Here is a 20,330-nt window from a genome sequence, read left to right as displayed (position 1 = left end):
GCTTCTGTGCAACTTTCTCTTTCTGAACTATTGCTTCAATTATACTAAGTGTTCTATTTCTTTAAAGGCGTGTGTGTGTGTGTGTGTGTGTGTGTGTGTGTGTGTGTGAGTATGTGTGTGTGACTGCCTTGGCACCTTCACTTTTACTTTTGTTCTTTTGGATTCATTATTTTTCCCTGACCTCCTTGATTCTTTATTTTTATTCGCCAAGTTTTTAGTCATTGTATAAAGAAAAAGGCTTCCTTGTGATATTTTCACACACATATGTATTATTGTACTTTGTCCCTTCTTTATATTTTCGTCTTTATAGGTCATCTTAAAAGTCACCCCAGCTCTTTCAATGTCTTTGAGCATTGTGCATTTCTTCAAGATACAAAGGGAAACGGGGACTAAAGAACCAATTACGTTGTCTTTTCCTCACTCCACCCCCATCTGGATCCCTTTGTCCATCTGGATCGGTCTGCCAGGTATAAGGCCTGCCAGGTGTAAGGATGGATTCTTGTTTGTTTTAGTATCTCTAATGCCAAGAAGAAAGTTCCTGAATCATCACTAATTACTAGTTATGTCAGATGTGAAAGAATCATTGGCCTAGAGAACTCTATAGTTTTTAAAGTCTTCAATAGGCCTGAACTATCTCTTGACCCTCAGTCTTCTCTTGAGACATGTTGAAATCCATTATCCATGTGAATTCAGACAATTTGCAGAAAGTTCTCAGTGTCATGGTATCATTGTATCCTTCAACTCCACAATTGTAGGTTGGAGTAGCAGCATTATCTTTGTTTTCTTGTGCTACAAAAGGTGAAAGTCTTTTTTTTTGGAGTACTTACCATTGAAATTCTGTAAGAAACATCAGTCATTAAATCCATAGGTTTTCCTACTTGTTTCTGTTCTTATTTCTTTAGTTTGCTTTGATTCCTTTGTTTGTTTGTTTGTTTGTTTGTTTGTTTGTTTGTTTGTTAGGAGGAGGGTTGGTTTGGTTTGCTTTTTATGTTTTGGTGTTAGGTTTTCTTCTTTTTGTTTTAGGATAAGCAATATTTCTCTATATGCTAAATGAAAAGTTATAAAATTTAATAAGAGAACAAAAACATGACTAATAAAAAGTAATAATAATGAATAAAAGATTGTAAATCCAAGCCCCAAATAGATTACTTTAAAATTCAAATCTAGAACATATCAACTTGTATATTACAAAAGATCTCTTAAAACTTATTTTTAAAAAAATTCCTAAGTTTAAAAAAGGCAAAATATTTAGAATTCACCCAAATGTAGTGTGAAAGACCAAACAAAACTTGAGAAGTCTAGAAAAGATTAGTAAGGACAAATGACTGTGAAGATATCCAACTCCACACACACACAGTTCTTTCAAACTATAGGAGAGAAAACTCTGTAAACCCTCTATTCTTTAGAAAGTGCAATAATTATGTCTAATTCTTCCACTGACGTCACTCAAAAAAGAAAAAAAGGAAAAAAAAAAAACAGAGTTTAGAACTAAGAGAAAATCAACTAAACAAACAAATATTTATATAATTTTATACCTGGTCAATCTTTGAAGTAGGGGAGAAAATATTTCTAGGACAAAAATTGAAGTTTTACCGCTGGGAAGCCTGATTTAATAAAAATATTAAAGACGTTCCTGAAAAAAGGAGACTCTGAGAGAGGAGTGGAGGTGAGACACTTGCTTCTTTCATTTTGTTATTAAAGAGCAGTAGTGTGTGTGTGTGTGTGTGTGTGTGTGTGTCTGTGTGTGTCTGTGTGTGTCTGTGTGTGTGTCTGTGTGTGTCTGTGTGTGTCTGTGTGTATGTGTGTGTGTATATGTGTGTGTGTCTGTGTGTGTGTCTGTGTGTGTCTGTGTGTGTCTGTGTGTGTCTGTGTGTGTGTGTGTCTGTGTGTGTGTCTGTGTGTGTGTGTGTGTGTCTGTGTGTGTCTGTGTGTACGCACACATATGGAGGTGTGTGTATTAAACATAAAGAATGGCAGAAATGATTTAAGAAATATGCAATGGAAACAAGGAACACTTTGCCACAAGATACTTACATTGTCTGTGTACTAAAACTGTGCTATCTCAAACTCAAATTGTTGCCAAGGTCTGTTGGGGCAGCTAGGTTAGGCACCAACTAAAGCCGGTTTCTGTTCTGGTTTTGTATAACTTCTACAAGGAAAGGAGAGAATATTGTATCTTATGAAATGTTCAATTACAACAACGAAAGTGCATAGAGAAGGGATGAAAACAAGAAAACAAAAAGGAAAGTACAGAATGCAAAGGGACAGCAACAGTTAGAAAGCAGAAACATGGTAGATGTTCGACAGCTGACAACAGCTGATTCACAATGTCAGTGGTTAAACTGAAGCAATTCAGAGCAGGGATTGTCAGACAGAACCCTGGCATGTGTCCTCCATGATGAAAATTAGCTTTAAAGACTCTGAGATTAAAAGTAAATGGTTGAAGAAAATGATGTGGTACCAGCAATAGTTATTTTTCCACTAACTTCATACAAAGCCAACTTTATAACGAGCAACATTAGGCATAAAGATAGATATTGCACAGTGACAAAAAGGTCTGTTTATAAGACGCATCATTACTCTGCCCTGTGTGTGCTCAGCCACAGAACCTATGACAGAACTGCAAGGCAAGCTGGGGAAACTGCTGCCATGAGTAACGGATACACTGCTCCTCAGATGGGTAGGCACGGCTCTCTCCTGTCTTTGACATCTGGCCCTTTTCTCCTTCTTCCTCCCCCCTTTGGAGACTTCTGCTGAGAACACAACTTCCCATGGGACTTCAGAGCTCTGTGATGGGGGGTGGGGTCTCCCCTCCATATATCTGTGGGACAAAGAGTTGAAGATCAGGGAGCCAAGCTTTTTGGAACGTTCAGCATACATTCCTCTAGAGCACATTCACCAGCATAGACAATGCAAGAACAGGCCCATCAGCTGGGAATATTTCTAGAAAGTTAAAAAGTGCCACCTAATACATTGGTAAGCCATTGACCTTTTACTTAGGGCAAGAGAATTCTTGAAAATTTTGAGTCATTTGAGATACATTAGGAATAATGAAAAGAGTGGATGTGAATGGAGCAAAATCAGCCAGAAGCCAATGCGACAAACTGCATACTACTCTTCGGTCTAGATGATTGGCATGAAGATGTTAAGATCTCCCCCGATAGGCTGCTATAGGTGATACTTAAGATGGCTAGACTAAATATCTCAGATGAGCATCTGGCTGCCTTGGAAGGAAGACTATCTGGAGACTGATCATGATGGAGACAATGCCATCTTATCCATAGAATTTAGAAAGATATAGAATTGAGCATGACTATTTCTTTGCTAAAGGACAGAGAGGCTGAACTAGTTCTTACATTCTGGTGTTTAAGAATTGGAGCTAAGAGTCCTCTCATCCTTCGCTCTGCATGCTCCAGTTGCTCCACTTTCCTTAGAGCATGACTATGCTCACATGACAATCGATTCTGTCCTCACAATGTCATCTTTGGTGTACGAATAGGGTTTTACAGGATAGTACACAAGACCTTTTCTCTTCAGATCTGCCACTGAATGCCATAAACCACACAGGCAGAAAACTGAAATAGAGACTCATACCAAGACCCAGGCAGCCAGGCCCAAGCTGGATGAGGGCTGGAGTAACTTACACTGCCTTCCCTGCAATAAGTCAGCTTGGTCTGTTTCTGCATCCTCTATTTGTTCTTTGCTTCCTGCTTTGCAGTTACCCAGCCTACCACCAGCTCACAGTACTGAGTCCACCTAATTCCTTCTGGCACACCAAGCAATGGTGTTAAATTTATTCTGACATGGCAAATCAGCTCGGTTGTCTGGTAGTTGGTAAGTAGGTTTGTTTCATGGTCCTCTTGGACAGTGCCACAAGCTTTTCAGTAACCAACACTTCCTTTGGAAGAATGTGACTCTTTCTAATTCTCCTTTAGTGCTCTGTCCTCAAAGAGCTTATGTGTTGAAATGTCCCTCTTGAAAGGTCACCTTGGAGAAGTATGTAGAGCAAAGTTTGTTCAGATCACATGACTTCTGGCTTTTACTGCTGAACTTGTATATCTGCCAATATCAATTGTATTTGAGTATGTGGGTGTAATATTGACTGTCCTGAAAGTAGCAATAGGCCCACCAGATGACTTAGCTTTAGAACATGGTCTCCCAGGCTGGCTTCTTTGAACACATGCTGTGGAATTTTCCTTACAGCTTTTAGAAAGACCCCAAATCCTCTTGTGCTGTTTTGACATCAGGGTTTCCTACAATGTCAAATGCTAAAATGTTTGTCACCCCACATTTGTAAGTAGTGGGGCAAGTGTCGAGGAGTGAATATACTTACAAGTAACACAAAGATCATGGAAGAAGAGACTACAAATTGAATGTCAGGTAAGCACATCTACTACATATGTGGATAAAATATGTATTAGAAAAATTATGATTTTTAATTGCTAACACACAAAATTCTAGACCTTATTGAGAAAATAATGAAACATGGAAATATTAAACAAATGAAAAACATCATATACTGAAATGAATATGACTCAGCTAAAATGTAACAGAGAGGTAAATTTATAGCAGTAAATTAACAGTAGAGTAGAGAAAAGAACAGAATCAATAATCCATATTTCTAAATTAACAAATTAGGTAGCAAGGAGGAATCTTAATTCTCTCCCAAAGAAGAAAGTCCTCAACACAGAGTAAGCAGAAGGACAGAAATAAAGTATTAGAGGAAACATAAATGACTACAAGAACAGAAAAAATAAAAAAACACTAAAAGCTGTGTCACAGACAAACAGAAAGAGAAGAGAGAGAGAGAGAGAGAGAGAGAGAGAGAGAGAGAGAGAGAGAGAGAGAGAGAGAGAGAGAAGGAAAAAAGAAAAAGTAGAAAGAAAGAAAGGCTCTCTGTGGATTAAGCAAGACAGCTAGATGCTGTAAATCACTGATACAACAGTGATAAATGGGGCTGTGAGCACCGCTCTTGTGAACCTAACATCTTGTGGATAAAGACTGCACAACTCTGCCCTGCATCCACACATTTCAGAACCAAGAAGATAGTGGTCAACTCCTCAAAGGACACAATCTGCCAAAACTCACATAGGAATAAATGAACAGCCTGAAAAATATATGTGGACCTTAAAAATTGGATCTATAGTCTTCCAAAACAGAAGTCACCAGAAAGGATGAGTTCATCAATAAAGTTATATTACTTAATGGGAGGGGGGTTGTTCATTTGTTTGGTGGGGGTGGGGCACAAATGCCACAGCCATGAAGGTAAAAAGACAACAAAATGGATGCTTCTTCCCTCCCATCATGTGGGTGGGTGAGATTAGATAACCAGGCTAGGAGGCAGAAGTCTTTGTTCTCTGAGTCTTCTTGCTGTTCAGTATCAGACATTTAATTACTTCTCTGTGTGTTCGTCCAAATCAAAAACAGAAGATTTACCAGTGAATTCTGTTAGAATAGCCAAAGCAAAGTCTCTCATAATCTGCTCAGCTAAGGAACTGATCCGAATGGGGCTTGGGAAGGGGTGTGACTAACAAGAGAACAGGGGAGCACACACATGGGAAAGCTGGGATGCCTCTAGAAACTCAGTGCACTTAGTGTATGCATTTGAAAGCAAAGAGGCATGTTTATTGTGAAATCTGAGTGAGTAGGTCAGATTATTCTGTAGAGCTGAGGGGGGAGTCAGCTTTAGTTGCTGTTAGTAGAAGATCTCTGTAGGGGAACAGTCTCAGACTGTAAACATCTGGCATTTGGGGCTCTTGATATGGCTGTGCTCTCTTAACAGTACACATGCACTCAGGTCTTTGTCTGCTCCTCATCCTGAAAACTGTAGACATCTTTCATCAAGCACAGATGCATTCCATAAGCTGAATTTATTCTGAATCACGGCCTTTAATGGTGGATGTGAAGACATCCTGGAAATAATGAAGGTTAATAAGAAGGAGTTGTTTACAAACAAGGCATTATTTCCACATGTGCTCCATTCTCGTTAAATAAATAGAAAGCGAGACAAGCTGTCCATCATTCCTTCCGAGGCAGTGAGAGTTCTCCAGGAGTGATCCGACTATTCCTGCTTAGCTGAATTCCTTTGTTAACTGGGCAGACAGCTCTGCAGCGTTGCTGTTGGTCCAGAAAGCAGCCTGGTAAGTCTGTCTCCAGTGAAATGGATATACCTAGGGTTTGTAGAAGCTGGAGGTCTCCTACCCAGGGGCATGTACTGGGAATTCGGTAATAGCTACCATCTGATATGTGCAGAGGAGAAGCAAAAAAGAAAAATGTTCCCTAGCCCTCATGACTTTGTGAAAGAAAAAAAAAAAGGTGAGGGGGGGAATTGGTTTCCCACAAGACACATGAAAACAACTGCTTTCCTGAATATGTAATGTCTCAGGGTACAGACCAAACCAGTCAGTTTGACAGATAGCAGCAAGAAGAGAAATGTATGAACATTTCTCTTTGGGCCAAGAAGCAATAATGTGTCTTACTAGAATTACTGCCTCTATTAAAACTAGATACAGGTTATTAATTGTGTTACATAGGAGTTGGGAACAAGGGCTAGAGCACACTCCAAAACAGCATGGAAACTGTCACTTCCCAGCTCAGCCTTCCCTAATTAAGTCCCAATGGGGTCCACTGTTCATTTTGGTAATGTGTACTTCTCAGGATAAATGATATTTAAATGCATAGACGAGTCCTGCATTTAAATTGGTCACCAATTAAATTCTTACCAGAGAGCAGTAACTGCAAATTGCTAGCCATACCTCCAACGTGCTTCGTCTTGTTTTGACCAGCGAACAACGGTGAATGGATAGATGCTCTCTGCACCCTGAGAGCAGATCATCACTGTAGTAAATGCTAGCATCTTCAAAAGATTCTGGAGAACCAAGTACCTAAACTCAGTATGTGGTCAGGCATGGCAGCACACTCTGAATATCCCATTTCTTAGGAGGCAGAGGCAAGAACATTGCCCCAAGTTCAAAAGTGGCAAGGTTTACAAATTGAGTTCCAGGCAACCCAAGGCTCCACTGGGAAAACCTCCTTCAAAAGCAAAAACAACAATTTCATCTCAGTAGAACGAGACTCAGAACGGTAACCCTTCTAAGTCCACATCTGTAATTTTAAGTTTACACGGTTTGAGCAGGGTTTCTTTGCTTTGAACATTTTACTCAGTTTGACATGACATTGTCTGCCTTCCTGTGCATAGGTTTGCCATCTACAGAGCCAACAGAAAGACCACTGCCTCTGAACTGGAAGTGCAAAGATTTTCGTTTTTATTTTCTGTCATTATTGCCTAAACAGTGCAGTGTGACAACTATTTACATGTCACACACATTGTCCCATTATGTGTGACTCAGAAATAAAAAGGACGTTCTGCACCTCTCACAAAGACCCTGCAGCCAACACCATGGGTTTCCTGAGATACATTTCCTCTTTCCTGCAACAATTCAAACCTTGAGAGAGACTACTCAACACACAGAGTGCTGCTGAATCCTACACGGTTCCCCTTCCCTAAGGCGAATCTCTCTTCCTGCAGTTTGTGACAGTCCTAGGGTTACCTTCAAGTGGGAATCTTGTTTTCATCCTAAAGGTATTGGTTTCATTTTTTTCATGAAGAAAAAAACCTATAAATTTAGATATATAATTTAAATGAACTAAATTTTAAAGGCTGTCTATTGATGCTCATCACAGGCACACATGCACACACACACACACACACACACACACACACACAAACTATAATGTACAAAAAATATAAATTAAAAAATTAGTTTTTTCTCACAGAAAAAGATTCTTGCTAGGAAATTATGGAGGAGAGACAGAAACAGAGAGACAGAGAAACAGAGAGATGGAGAGACCAAGAGAAGAAAGAGATAAAATCTGTAGACCCTTATCATCTACTTGACAAGGCAGATCTAGCATAGTAATTGTGATGTATGTTCAGATATTTGGGATTTGATTGGACTTAAACCAGGTGTGAAACACTGGTCTACAAGGAAAAGACATGCCCACCATTATGTTGGCCGTTTTAATCTCCCAGGACTTTGCATACCTTCCTGACATGCTATTAATACAACAAAAATGCCCTTGACATGCATCTATTATATATAAATATTCTGCAAGGTGCTGTCCTGGGTTAATAAAGTCTCATTAGCAATTGTTAGCAGAGGCCCTCAAGCTGCCAAGAATTTATTTTATGACAGAGGAAAGAGACTGACCAGCCCTCCCCATTTCCAATCTTAAATGCCCTAAAGTGAAAAACAAAAGGTTGGTAGTGGAGAAGAAAAGCAGTATCTTTTAGAGGCCAAGAAGAGTCACCCAACAGGTTGCTAGCAGTCACTGAGCAACATATATAGATTAAAAGAGCTACCATTGTAACTGTCGTTTTATTCTTACTGACCTGTGAAGTCCTATATTTTGGCAAGTAGATGTTAGGAAAGGTCTACTGATTTCACCTCCTTTTTAATTTCAATTTTAATTTCCTACAAAATTAAGGAGACGTGTTTTACAGTAAAAAAAAAAACTTTGTTTTGTATTTTTCAAGTTCATCGTGTGGGTGTGTGTGTGTGTGTGTGTGTGTGTGTTGCTACCATGTCGAGTTTTATAACTCAGGACATCATGTTTGCATGGCAGGACAATGTGTAGTTTCTCTACTTTCTTGAAGTCATCTAACATAAACATGATGGTCATAGCTTTGTCCCTTGTCCATATTGTTGTTGCTGTTGCTTTAAACTTAGGTCCTATTCATTCAGGTGAACACAATGTGATTATGCCCAGCACTTATTGGATGCATTTTCTCTGAGAGAGTTTTATTATGAGTGTGTGCTCTCTCAATAATTAAGAGATAACTAGGTCATTAAGAACTCATTAATCTTCAGAATTTATTATCCCATAGGGTGATATGAGATGTTCAGGGGTAGAGAGGCTTTGCTTTCCCATTGGAAATGAGATAAAAGCCAGTGTAGTAATGAGCCAGGAATATGGACTAGATTTTAGTTTATATTTTGACAGCAAAGCCCCCTATTAATTCAGTGCTTTCTTTATGTTTAAAAAAAAGATGACCTATCTCCTATCTGCAATTCAGGCAACAAGGATTTTGTTGAATTTGTTTTGAATTTGGCCAAGAATATTATAACTTCTCCACTGTAGTTTGGTCAACAGTTAGATAATTGCTTAAAATGTCCTGATTTTATTGACAGTTCCTAGTCCCTCCCACATATACACAGTTTGCTGTTACTCTTCTCTCCTGATGGAATTATTTTTCCTCCACTATTTCTTTAAAAAAATTTCCTGGTTATCTCCAATTCCTCCAAGATACAACAAGGCTATTCCACTGTATTAAATTATAAATTCATTTCCTTAAGTTCTGCAAGTCAAAAATTTCTTAGTATCAAGAGTAAAACTTTCCATTGTATGAGACTTTCATTATGGAGTGATCTCTTTCTCTCTGAGTTGAGAATTTTGCATCTTGCAGAAGGATCAAAGTCACTCAGAGAAACTCCCAGAAATTTCCTACACAATGTGTTCAATGAAATAATGATCCTGGCAGACTTGTGCTTTATGGTCCAAGAGAAATATCCTGATTAGCCACAGAGTGCATGCAGTTAGGGTCAGCAGCAGGATAGCAGCTTCTCCTCATAACTCAAAAATCAGCCAGAGTACAAAATCAGGCTGCCTATTCTGTCTACTGAGTGGGCAGAACAGCTCCTCTGAGCACCAGCTATAAGGATGCTCAGGCTGATGGAGAGTCCAACACCAGCCTCCTCCCAGGAAGCACCATTAGGCTTCAAAATCTCCTTGTATACATCACCCTAATCAAAGTCAAATCAAAAACATACCCAGAAGCACATTATATACTCATGGTCATTTCTTTGGCTCAGCACCAGTAATGAAGCCATAAATCAAGTCTGCCCTGTGTGAGACTTGCACACACACACACACACACACACACAGAGAGAGAGAGAGAGAGAGAGAGAGAGAGAGAGAGAGAGAGGGAGGGAGGGAGGGAGGGAGGGAGGGAGGGAAGGTGGGAGGGAGGGGGAAAGAGAGATAGAGACAGAGAAACAAAGAGAGGGAGAGACAGAGAAACAGAGAGAGGGAGAGGGAGAGAGAGAGAATGTTTCTGGCAGGAAACATTCTTTCATAAGCAGAAGTGATCTTAGAAAGAACATTTGAGAATAACGTGATGTTTGCACAGTTCATGGACATTCTGTAGAAGATAATTTTTTACAGAATATTTTGTATTAAAAGTAATGAAAGGTCCTGTATCTCATGACTTTGCTGCTAAACTTGGTGTGGAAATCCAATGGGAAGATGCTTGGTGAATGTCAAATACAAGATCAACATGTTTAAAAGGTCAGTTATTAGTTAGTATACATTAGCAGAAGACAAGTCCAACACATGAGCAGTTTTAACAGCCCATTGTCTCCTTACTGTGACAATAATTGGCATAACCACTCTATTAGTTACTTTTCTGTTGCCGTGATTAAAAAGAAATAACCCAAAGCAACTTAAGGTAAGAAGGAGTGTATATTGGCTTATGGTTTCAGAGGGATAATAGTCCATCGTGAAGGGGAAGAATAGCAGCCAGAGCAAGAAGCTAAGGGATCACATCCTCAGCATAATCAAGTGGGAGAGAGAGAGCAAACTGGGTGGAGAGTGAGGCTACAAGCTCTACTTCCTCCCTTGCCCTGCAGTGCCACTCGTGAGGAGGGAGCTAAGTGTTCAAGTACTGGAGCTAAGCAGAGGACATCCAAACCACCACAAGCATCACGTAGCCATTGAGAATTTCTCTCTTTAAAAGAAGCCCAAGTTTCCATCAGAATACCAGAAAAAACAAACAAACAAACAAAACAAAAAACTGGTGTTTGTGGAAGTCATTGCAGGTTACATCAATATACCCCAATAAACCCATCATAAACTCCGTGTATTCAAGTTTAAACCCCTCCAAATAAAATAATAATAATAATAAAAACCCACAGCTACTCCATCACCAACCAACTTAGAAAAGATGAATTGTCCTAGTTTGCTTTTCTACTGCTATGTTGAAATAGGAACGAAGAGTAACCTGAGAAAAGAGAGTTTATTTACATTACAAATTATACCCCATGATTGAGAGAATTCAGAGTGGGAGCCCAAGCAGTAACCTGGAATTGAGACTTCAGCAGAGACCATAAAAGACTGCTGCCTACTGGCTTTCTCTTGCTACTTGCTGATCTACTTTCTTAGACAGGTCAGAATCACCTGAGTATTCCATTAGATCCTAATGAAAATGAAGCCACCTCCAATATGACAGAAGAATTTCTGGGAGAGCAAAGAGCCATTGAACAAAGAGAAACTCATCCAACACGTCCAGTGGCTGCCATTTGACTTCTCTCTTTGGTCAACCCAGAGTTCTTTGGAGAAACTAAGAAGATATTTCTTATCCAGGCTTCCTACAAAAAACAAGTGACATATTCAAGAAATCCTATCTATTTTAAAGTGGGGGTTGATAGTTGCCATATATAAATTTTCCTTCAATACTATAAAAGCATAGGCTAGAGAGATGCATGTGTATATGAGAATGCATGACTCATAACATGAGGATGTGAGTCAGATCTGTAGTGCCCATAGAAAAGTCAAGCTTGACAGCACACATCTGTAACCCCAGCCTGGGTAAGGGAGCAGGAGAAGCAGGAGACACACTGGACTCCATGGCCTTTCTGCTGAACAAAGATAAACAGAAAGAGCAGCAAGCCTAGATTAAGACAAAACAAAACAAATACAAACATAGAAAGGGACCTCCAGATTCAGTGAAAGACTGAGCTGCAGGAAATGAGGCTGAGAATCAAAGATTGGACACCTGATATGCTTCTCTGACCTCTACAAATGTTCAGATAAGCCCATGCACTGGAGTGCACACATGTGTATGCATAAGCATAACACACACACATCAAAACACAGCAGAATAAAGAATATTGCAAGTATGATGAATGCTATTTAATTTTTCATTATAGAGGTATATCCAAATTGCACAACCATTGGTAGTCGGGAATATGAACATCAGTATGAAAGCATTGTCAGGACATCGTTTGTCCAAGAAAATGAAAAAACAGTTCAGGGCCTTGGAAAGAACCAGAACAAACCAAGCATATTCTCAGCATTTGTCAGAGAAACTGAGCTATCTCAAAGTCCTCCAAGATGCAAGGCATTGGGAGGTCCTCTAAAAACTATGAGAGAGAGTGAAACTTGATCATCTTCAAAATGTTTATTGAAATAAATATTTCTGAAACTATTTAGGCACCATTTAATCTTAATAAAATGTAATTGTAAACAACCTCATTTAATGCATAACAGCTGAATGTGAAACTCTTGTTCCAGAGTAGAACATTGAACACTAACTCACAGAAACCCAAAGCTAGATTATAGCTGAAAGCCCATGAGGTAAAATGCCCCTCCCTAAAGACAGAATCATGTATTGGGTTGAACAATGTATATAAAGAATTTGATGTCTTATACTATCCCCACAGCAAGTCAATCATTAGGAGTAAGTATTGACTTGTTCTTCACATCTACCTTTCTTGGCTTCTGTCAAATTTAATGAATGATGATGCTGTTATTGATTTTTCTACCAAAAGGAAATTAACAGCACATTGTCCAGTTTTGACCTTTACCTAATGAGCCGTTTATACATCAAAAGCCCTTTAAGACAAGTTGTTGAGCACAGAACTTCATAATCAGCCTAATGTACACACACACACACACACACACACACACACACACACACACACACACACTTTGAATGCTTCCCCAAAACCTATACAGGGCCATTCCCTTGGTAGTACAGGGAGTGAGATTCCATAGCAGCTTGCAAAATGTGGGAAATGGGCTATGTCTACTTATAATTCAAATATAATCTTTTAAAAGGCCCTAGGGAAGTTTACTTAATAGGACTCTCAAATAAAACCTCTGGCTGTGCACCTTTATATGGGAATCTAAGTCCTGGGAAATATTTGTTTAAATTGTGGCTACTGGACAAAGCATAGTCTAGGTATTACTTGCTGTTAAATAAAAATTCAATTTTCAGAGCAAGGAAGATGGCTCAGTCCATAAACTCACATTCTGCCAAGCCTTTAGATGTCAGTTGGATCTCCAGAAATGATGTGGTTAGAGATGAGAATGACTTCCAAATATGGTTCTCTGACCTTCCCGTACCCCATGACAAACAACTGCACACTGACTCCAACAAATACAGGTAAATAAAAGGATAATAAATAAAGAACAAATTTAAGTTCCCTGTCACCAAACAAAACAAAAATAAAATAAAATAAAATAAAACCAACAAACCAACCAACCAAACTCTCCTGAAAATCTACATCTATTTTACTGATCTGTTATAGTTTGTTGTGAAATACTACTGGGAACTGAGCCCAGATCCTGTGCAAGAGCATTGTGCCCTGTTAACTGCTTGGCCCCTGGGAATGTAAGGACTAATTATCTTAAGTTAATGGCTTCAAGAGGAAATGAAGTCTAGAGGCATCACAAAATGAACCAAAGAACAGAGAAGTAGGAAATGACAAAACACAGGTAACTTAAGGAAATGAACCAGAGGTAATGGAAGGAAACCCAGTTTCCAGGTGGAAGACACACGTAAATGATTCCCTAGATGACCAAATGATATGATTCTTTGAAAATCATAAAAAATTAAAGCTACATCCTAGACTGTTTACAAATATGTATTACTCTCTAATAATCCATACATGTCAAAATTAAAATTCATAAACATTCTCTCTCCTTAGATATATCTATTTGGTGTGTTTTAATATTTTTATAAATGTCATGCTGTAGTAGAATGTGGTTTGGGCCATTCTAAGGAATATTTGTAGTCACTTACCATGATTAAAAATCGAAGCAATATGGAGAGAGTGTGAGTTTTCTGAAGTTTCTTTAAAAAATATTCCATATGTTTTACCTCATGTACAGCCATGACTTCCATATGAAATCTGATTTTAGAGTCTGGAGAGATGGAGAACTTTCTGGTAGTGCAGCAGACTAAAGCCTGTGCATCCCTACCCCACAGGGTATGAAACCTCTGTTCATTGTGAACATTGGGTGCTCACGTATGCACACGCACACAGACACACACACACACACACACACACACACACACAACTAAAAAGTAATTTAAAACCCAAATTTGATTTCTTGGTCTATAATACACATGATAAATATCAGCGTGGTTGAAAGCAGAATGGGAAGCTGAGCATCTTTTCCATTTCCCGTGGCAGAGAGGCTTAAGATTTTATAAGGAAGTCATTTCAAACGTAAGCTTTGTCACACAAAAACTGCTCCGAGTTCAGAGTTAAACACAACCTTGCCATTACTCATCTATACGGTCGGTCCTGTCCTTAGCTGTGCAAAGCTACAGAGGTCAGCAGTTTGTAACTGGTTCCAGACCCTATCCTGTATCATATGCTCTTCAGACTGAAATGTACTCAAGAGATATGAATGATAGAAGTGAATTATGAAGTCAATATTGGTACTGTTTTTATAGAGGTCTTAGAAAGAGATTGGCAAGTTATATGGCATGGAGGAACCATAGCCCCCCCCCCCCAGGCAAAGTATGGATCATGCCTTGAGATAGCTCCCAGTTTGGTGAGTCTATGATTGCGTTTCTTAAATGTGCTAGCAGCCTGTAAAAACCCTTAAGGGTTCTGAGGTTAGGAATGGTTTTATTTTTATACTAATGATACATTGTAGTCACATGGTGCTCTTCCCTCTGAGGATCCTGGAGAGTTTTCTTGACATTTCCTAATTAACTTTTCTTGCAAGACTCAGAAGCATTCATAAGACACAGGAGGTTATCAACACTGTAGGTGCGGGGAGACAGAATGACTCTGCTCTTCCATTCTTAAATATTCACATTAGCAAGATTCTGGCTGTGCCAGTCAAGGCAGAATTGGTGGATAGCCACACACAATTCAGGAGTTTTAAAAATGAAATGAAAAAAAATTAACATTTCTGAGAGGAGTGTGCCATCTGGACTGGGTGCTGGCTTATTACCTACAGTACCCTGAGCTCCATTGGGAATTCTGAAGGAAGATGGGGGGGGGGGTCCTGAATGAAAAGCAACAGAAGGCCAGGCATGACAGTGCGTTCCTGAAGGATGGCACATCCAAGACCAACCAGGGCTGTCTAGTAAGACACAATCCAGAAACAAAATGTGCAATCCAACTTGGATAGATGGTAGGGCTTTGGCATTTATCACCCTAGTTTCATTTCTGTTTCTTTGATAAAATACTGTAATCAAAAAGCAACTTATAGAAGTAACGGATTATACTCCATCATTTCTGTGAAGTCAAGGCAGCCCCTTGTCACATCTATAGTCAAAAGCAGAGAGAAATGGATGCATGGATGCTTAGCATTTATCTGCTACCCAGACGGCGGGTGTCAGCAACACAGCACACCTCATGTAATGGAGACACTGAGGTCCAAGTATTCATACACCCCCAGGAAGAACATCCATACTTGTCACCTGAGATCTAAGCTCCAGTTTTCCTTGAGAAGACAAAATCTAACATGAAAATTTCAGATTATTAAATGCTGAATTTGCAATCAGGGAGAAAGACATGGTTTCAGTCATATTTCATTCTCTGTTGAAATAAAAATTTCATAAAACATAAGACAAACACGTCTCCTAACATTTATTTTGTATAATTTATCTTACTCATAATTTTAGTATAATGTGATTCAGAACATATCACATCTGAGGTAGGTAAGAATTTTCTAGACTTCAATTACTTGTGGTACTGGAGATTTTGTGTTTGCGTTCACAGGGTTTATTGTTGATCTTTTCACAGGTGTAGGAAAAATCCACACATATACACACACAGAGATACACACGGATAGTATATAAACATACATATGATAGACAAAGTAAGACAAAAAAATGAGAAGGAGAGATGCGGGAGTAGAGAAATGTAAGGGGAGAGACAGTGGGGGAGGGAGAGGGGAGAAAGAAAAAAGCAAACCTCTTTCAGGAAGGGAAGCACATGAGGTGCTAGTCCTAGCGTAGACTCAATCCTGCTACAGGCTTTCCTCCTTGGCTGGATGGGATCCTCGCAATCCTGTAGAGATAGCATAAGCAGAGAAGTAGGAAGAAGGAGGAGGAAAATGGAGGAGGGGAGAGGAGGAGAAGGAGGAGGAAAGGGGGATAAGAGGAATTAGGAGGATGGTGGTGGAGCATCTCTATGCCTGATGTTTCCGTAGGCAATAGTAGCCTCCCTTTGGGGTCGCAGCAGTTGGGACCCCTACTGTAATAGTTCACATGCAGGTATTGTATACTCTTACACTCACACCTATGTGTTAAGGTCCCAACTGCAGTCCTAGGGCCCTGAGCCCTATGGTACAAATATTGTAAATCTTGCTTACGGTTACAACGTCAGAATTTTCTAGCCTTTGCTAGCAACTTGTTCCCTTTTTTTGGGACATATAAGCCCTTGACCTGTGGGGCTGCAGTTGGCACCTCTGTGATGCCAGTGCAGAGTAGTGTCACATCCTGCCTCAGCTGTTTCAGTATTTCTTAATCTGTTTCTTCTCTGTGCTCACTAACAACCAGTCTTCTGCCTAGCATAGTCTCTATGTGTGACTGCTTGCTCACCTCCCTCGGCATCGAACTTTCCACACAGCTTCTCCCTTGGTTTATCTCAGCTTCCTCTAGTAAAGGGAAACCAAGATAGATCCTCTGAGAGAAGCCTTTTATTTGGCCTAAAGATGAGATGCCAGAAGGGCCACACAGGGGAGTAGCTCCTAAGGAATTCTCAAATGATGAAAACGGCTTCTTATATGGCCGGAAATGTGGTTCGTGGCCAGAAAAGTGGTATTTGCAGCAAACAAGATAGACTTTCAATTCATTTGAGGGTGTGATTCTTGGTTGGTGATCCAGTGTCTGAGAGATCTCGGAGACCGCTGGTCCTCTTACAGGGTCCCCCTCCTCCTCAGCTTCCTCAAGCTTTCCCCCTAAGTGAACCACAGGGGTCAGCAGCTTCTGTTGGTTGGTTATCCTCCTGAAGACTGGTGGAAGGGGCCGGGAAGGAGGGGTAGTATCAGGAAGGAGGTATGGGATGTGAAGCAGGCGAAGGGTGGACCTGGAGGGGAGTAAAACCTTGAGTGTAAAAATTAAAGTAAATCAATCAATCAATCAATCAATCAATCAATAAATAAATGTTTTAAAGGAAGTTGTGTTGCACAAGGCATGGTAGTCTAGCAGCTAAACCATCATGGGAAATGCTCTCCCTCTTGTCAGGGTACAATAGTTGTACGGAAATTTTTTCTATTTTATTTATTTACTTCCAGTCGTTGAACTGCCCCCACCCCTCTTCTCACCGTTCATCATCCCATTCCTTTTCCCCCTTGCTGCTGACTGGATGTCCCCCCCCCACCCCCACCAGACTGCCTCCTACCCCTACCAAGGAATCTCCAGCATCTACATGATTAAGCTCATCTTCTCTGACAGAGGCCAGACCTCTGTTATATATGTGTCAGGGACCTCGGACCAGCCTGTATATGCTGCCTGGCTGGTGGCTCAGTCTCTGAGAGCTCCTTGTAGTCCAGGTTGTCCTCTGATGTCCAAAAATGCACTGGAGCAAGGGCCCTACCTTTACCATCTGTATTAATTATAGTGACCTCTTTCATTCTCAATTTTGGCTATTTGTTACTTACTTTATCATTCATGATTTATTACAGCTATTTTAATTGTATCATTTTTTTCTTTTAATTTTTTACATTTATTTTAATTTTATTGGATATTTTATTTATTTATATTTTAATGTTGTCCCCTTTCATGGTTTTCCCTCCCCAAACCCCAAATCCAATCCCCCTCCCTCTACTTCTAGTTGGGTACTCCCCTACCCACCCACCCACTCCTACCTCACTGCCATGGCATTCACCTACAATGGTGCGTCAAGACTTCACAGGACCAAGGGCATTTCCTCCCGTTGATGCCAGATAAAGCTATCCTCTGCTACATGTGCAGGTGGAGCCATGGGTCGCTCCTTGTGAACATAGACAATGAATTATTTTTAAATATCTTTTATTATTCAGAAATCTTGAAGATTTTTCTGAAGCTACACCCAACACTATCATAGTAGAGTATGGCATTGGAGTGCGAACATCCCCATGTGCACAGGTAATTGAGTATCTGGTCCCTAACTGGTGGTGCAGTTCTAGAAGGTTTGGGGATGTGGTATTGCTCAAGTCACTAGAGGTTGAGTGTAAGAGCTTAAATCATCAGACTCCTTCAGGTTTACTCAGTAAGCTTCATGACTATGATCTGAAGATTTGACCTATCAGCTTCAGGCTCCTTCTGCCACACCTGCCTCTTGTTGCCACTTCTATGTCCTAGTTTGCTTTCCATCGCTTTGATAAAACACTGGCCAAAACATTTATTTAACCAGTGGAGGAAACATGGCCTTTAGGTGGAAAACATTGATTTGCCCGACACATTACAGGCCATCATTCCTGCAGGAAATCATAGCAGAAAATTAAGACTGGAACCCGGAAGCAGGAACTAAAGCAGGAACAGATGAGTTTGCAGCTTAATATTTTGCTCCCCATGGTTTGCTTAATTTGATTTCTTATGTAAGTCAAGACCTCCTGTCTAGGGCTGCCACTGCCCATAGTAGGATGGGTTCTCTCATATCAATTGTTAATTGAATTAAAAAAAAATACAGCATAGACTTGCTTACAAGACTTGAGGTAATTCCTTAATTTTAGTTCCCTCTTCCAAGATGATTCTAGTTGTCATGCTGTAAGACCGAACAGCAACAACCAAAAAAAGCAGCACACCTGCCTTGGTGATCTGACAGGTAAACTTTTTTCTCAATCAGTCACTTTGGATCATGACATTTTATCACAACAACAGAAAAGTAAGGAATACATCACATTTGGGTGCTTAGAAAAGACTACATTAAACTGGTTAAGTTTCTTAAAGGTAGAGTATAAACAGAAGGTTTCTGTGTAGGGCTTACACACATAACTAGAGTACTGAGTTAATAAATGGAAATATAGGTGTTATTTCCCACTGGACTTTATATTTGCCAAATACTTAGCTGGAGAATTTTGAGATTCCAGGACAGAAAGACTTGGAGGTTTAAACCTATAATCCTTGCACTTGGGAGGCTCAGACAGGAGGATTGTTGTATGTTTCAGGTAAGCAAGTACTACATAGTGATACACAATCACAAAAAAAGAATATATATATATATATATATATATATATATATATATATATATTACATGCATACATACATGTATGTATGTAGGTTGCTTTGATTTCCTTCCTATGCTTATGTGTTCATACCTATATTCCTACTTCAAACTTCATTTTGGCAGCTCCATGATGATAAAATGGGCTCCTAAAATAGTCAGATATCTAAGCCAAATGTAGAAGAGATTTCCTGGCAGTGAGGTTATTGAGGTCCATCAGCAGTGAGTATTCACAGAGGTCTCTGTATTTTTTTTTTCTAGAGCTCCTTAAAGCTCAGTTCCTTCTACTATGCAAGCTATTTAATCCTTATCTAGAGTGATATTGGCTGATCCCAGAAGACATTTCTAACTTCAATATTGTCTTCATTACTTAGACTAATGCAAATAATTTTTTTATATAATTGATTAGTTTGGTTTGGTTTTAGTGATTTGTTTTCTCCGTCTTTCATGCATAAGGAAACAGAAACACAGTAGGGCAAATGAGGTCTGATATTCCTCTCTTGGGGATAATTGATTACTTACGTGTGACATAAAAACAGAAGAGGTGTTGGATGAGAAGATGCCAGTAATACAGGGGCAGAGGGAAGGAAGGTGAGGAGGGAAGGTGAACAGCAGCCGATAAAAGATGATGTGGCCCAGCCACTCCCTTAACATGCAGGAAGCCTTGGCATTGACCCCAGCTCTTCTTAAAGAAAAAGAGACTTGTAGTTCCAGCTCTCAGGTGGTAGAAGCAGGAAGATTAGAAGCTTAAGGTCATCTTGTCTACTAAGTAAATATGAAATGTTTTGGACTAATGAGACCTTATAATATCCCATCATTTCCAATAGAAAGAAAACATTCATGAAAAAAAATAATAAAATGCTTTGCTTTATATGTTAACATATAAAAAAAACTAACTTAAAAACCAACAATAGCAAGTGCTGTTTTTGAAATAAAACACTCCTGGTGCAATCTCCTATTATATTAACATTTTGATGATGAATCTTTGAAAAAAGAGCATTCTATCTGGAGGAAGAGTTATGGATGTTATAATCTTAATATTTGAGGTTGGAAGCCTCATTGCAGCATATCGTAGGCAATACAAAATTATACTA

This window comes from Micromys minutus, assembly GCF_963924665.1.
Source record: "Micromys minutus genome assembly, chromosome: 6".
Taxonomy (NCBI): domain Eukaryota; kingdom Metazoa; phylum Chordata; class Mammalia; order Rodentia; family Muridae; genus Micromys; species Micromys minutus.
Note: the sequence above shows the minus strand (reverse complement) of the source record.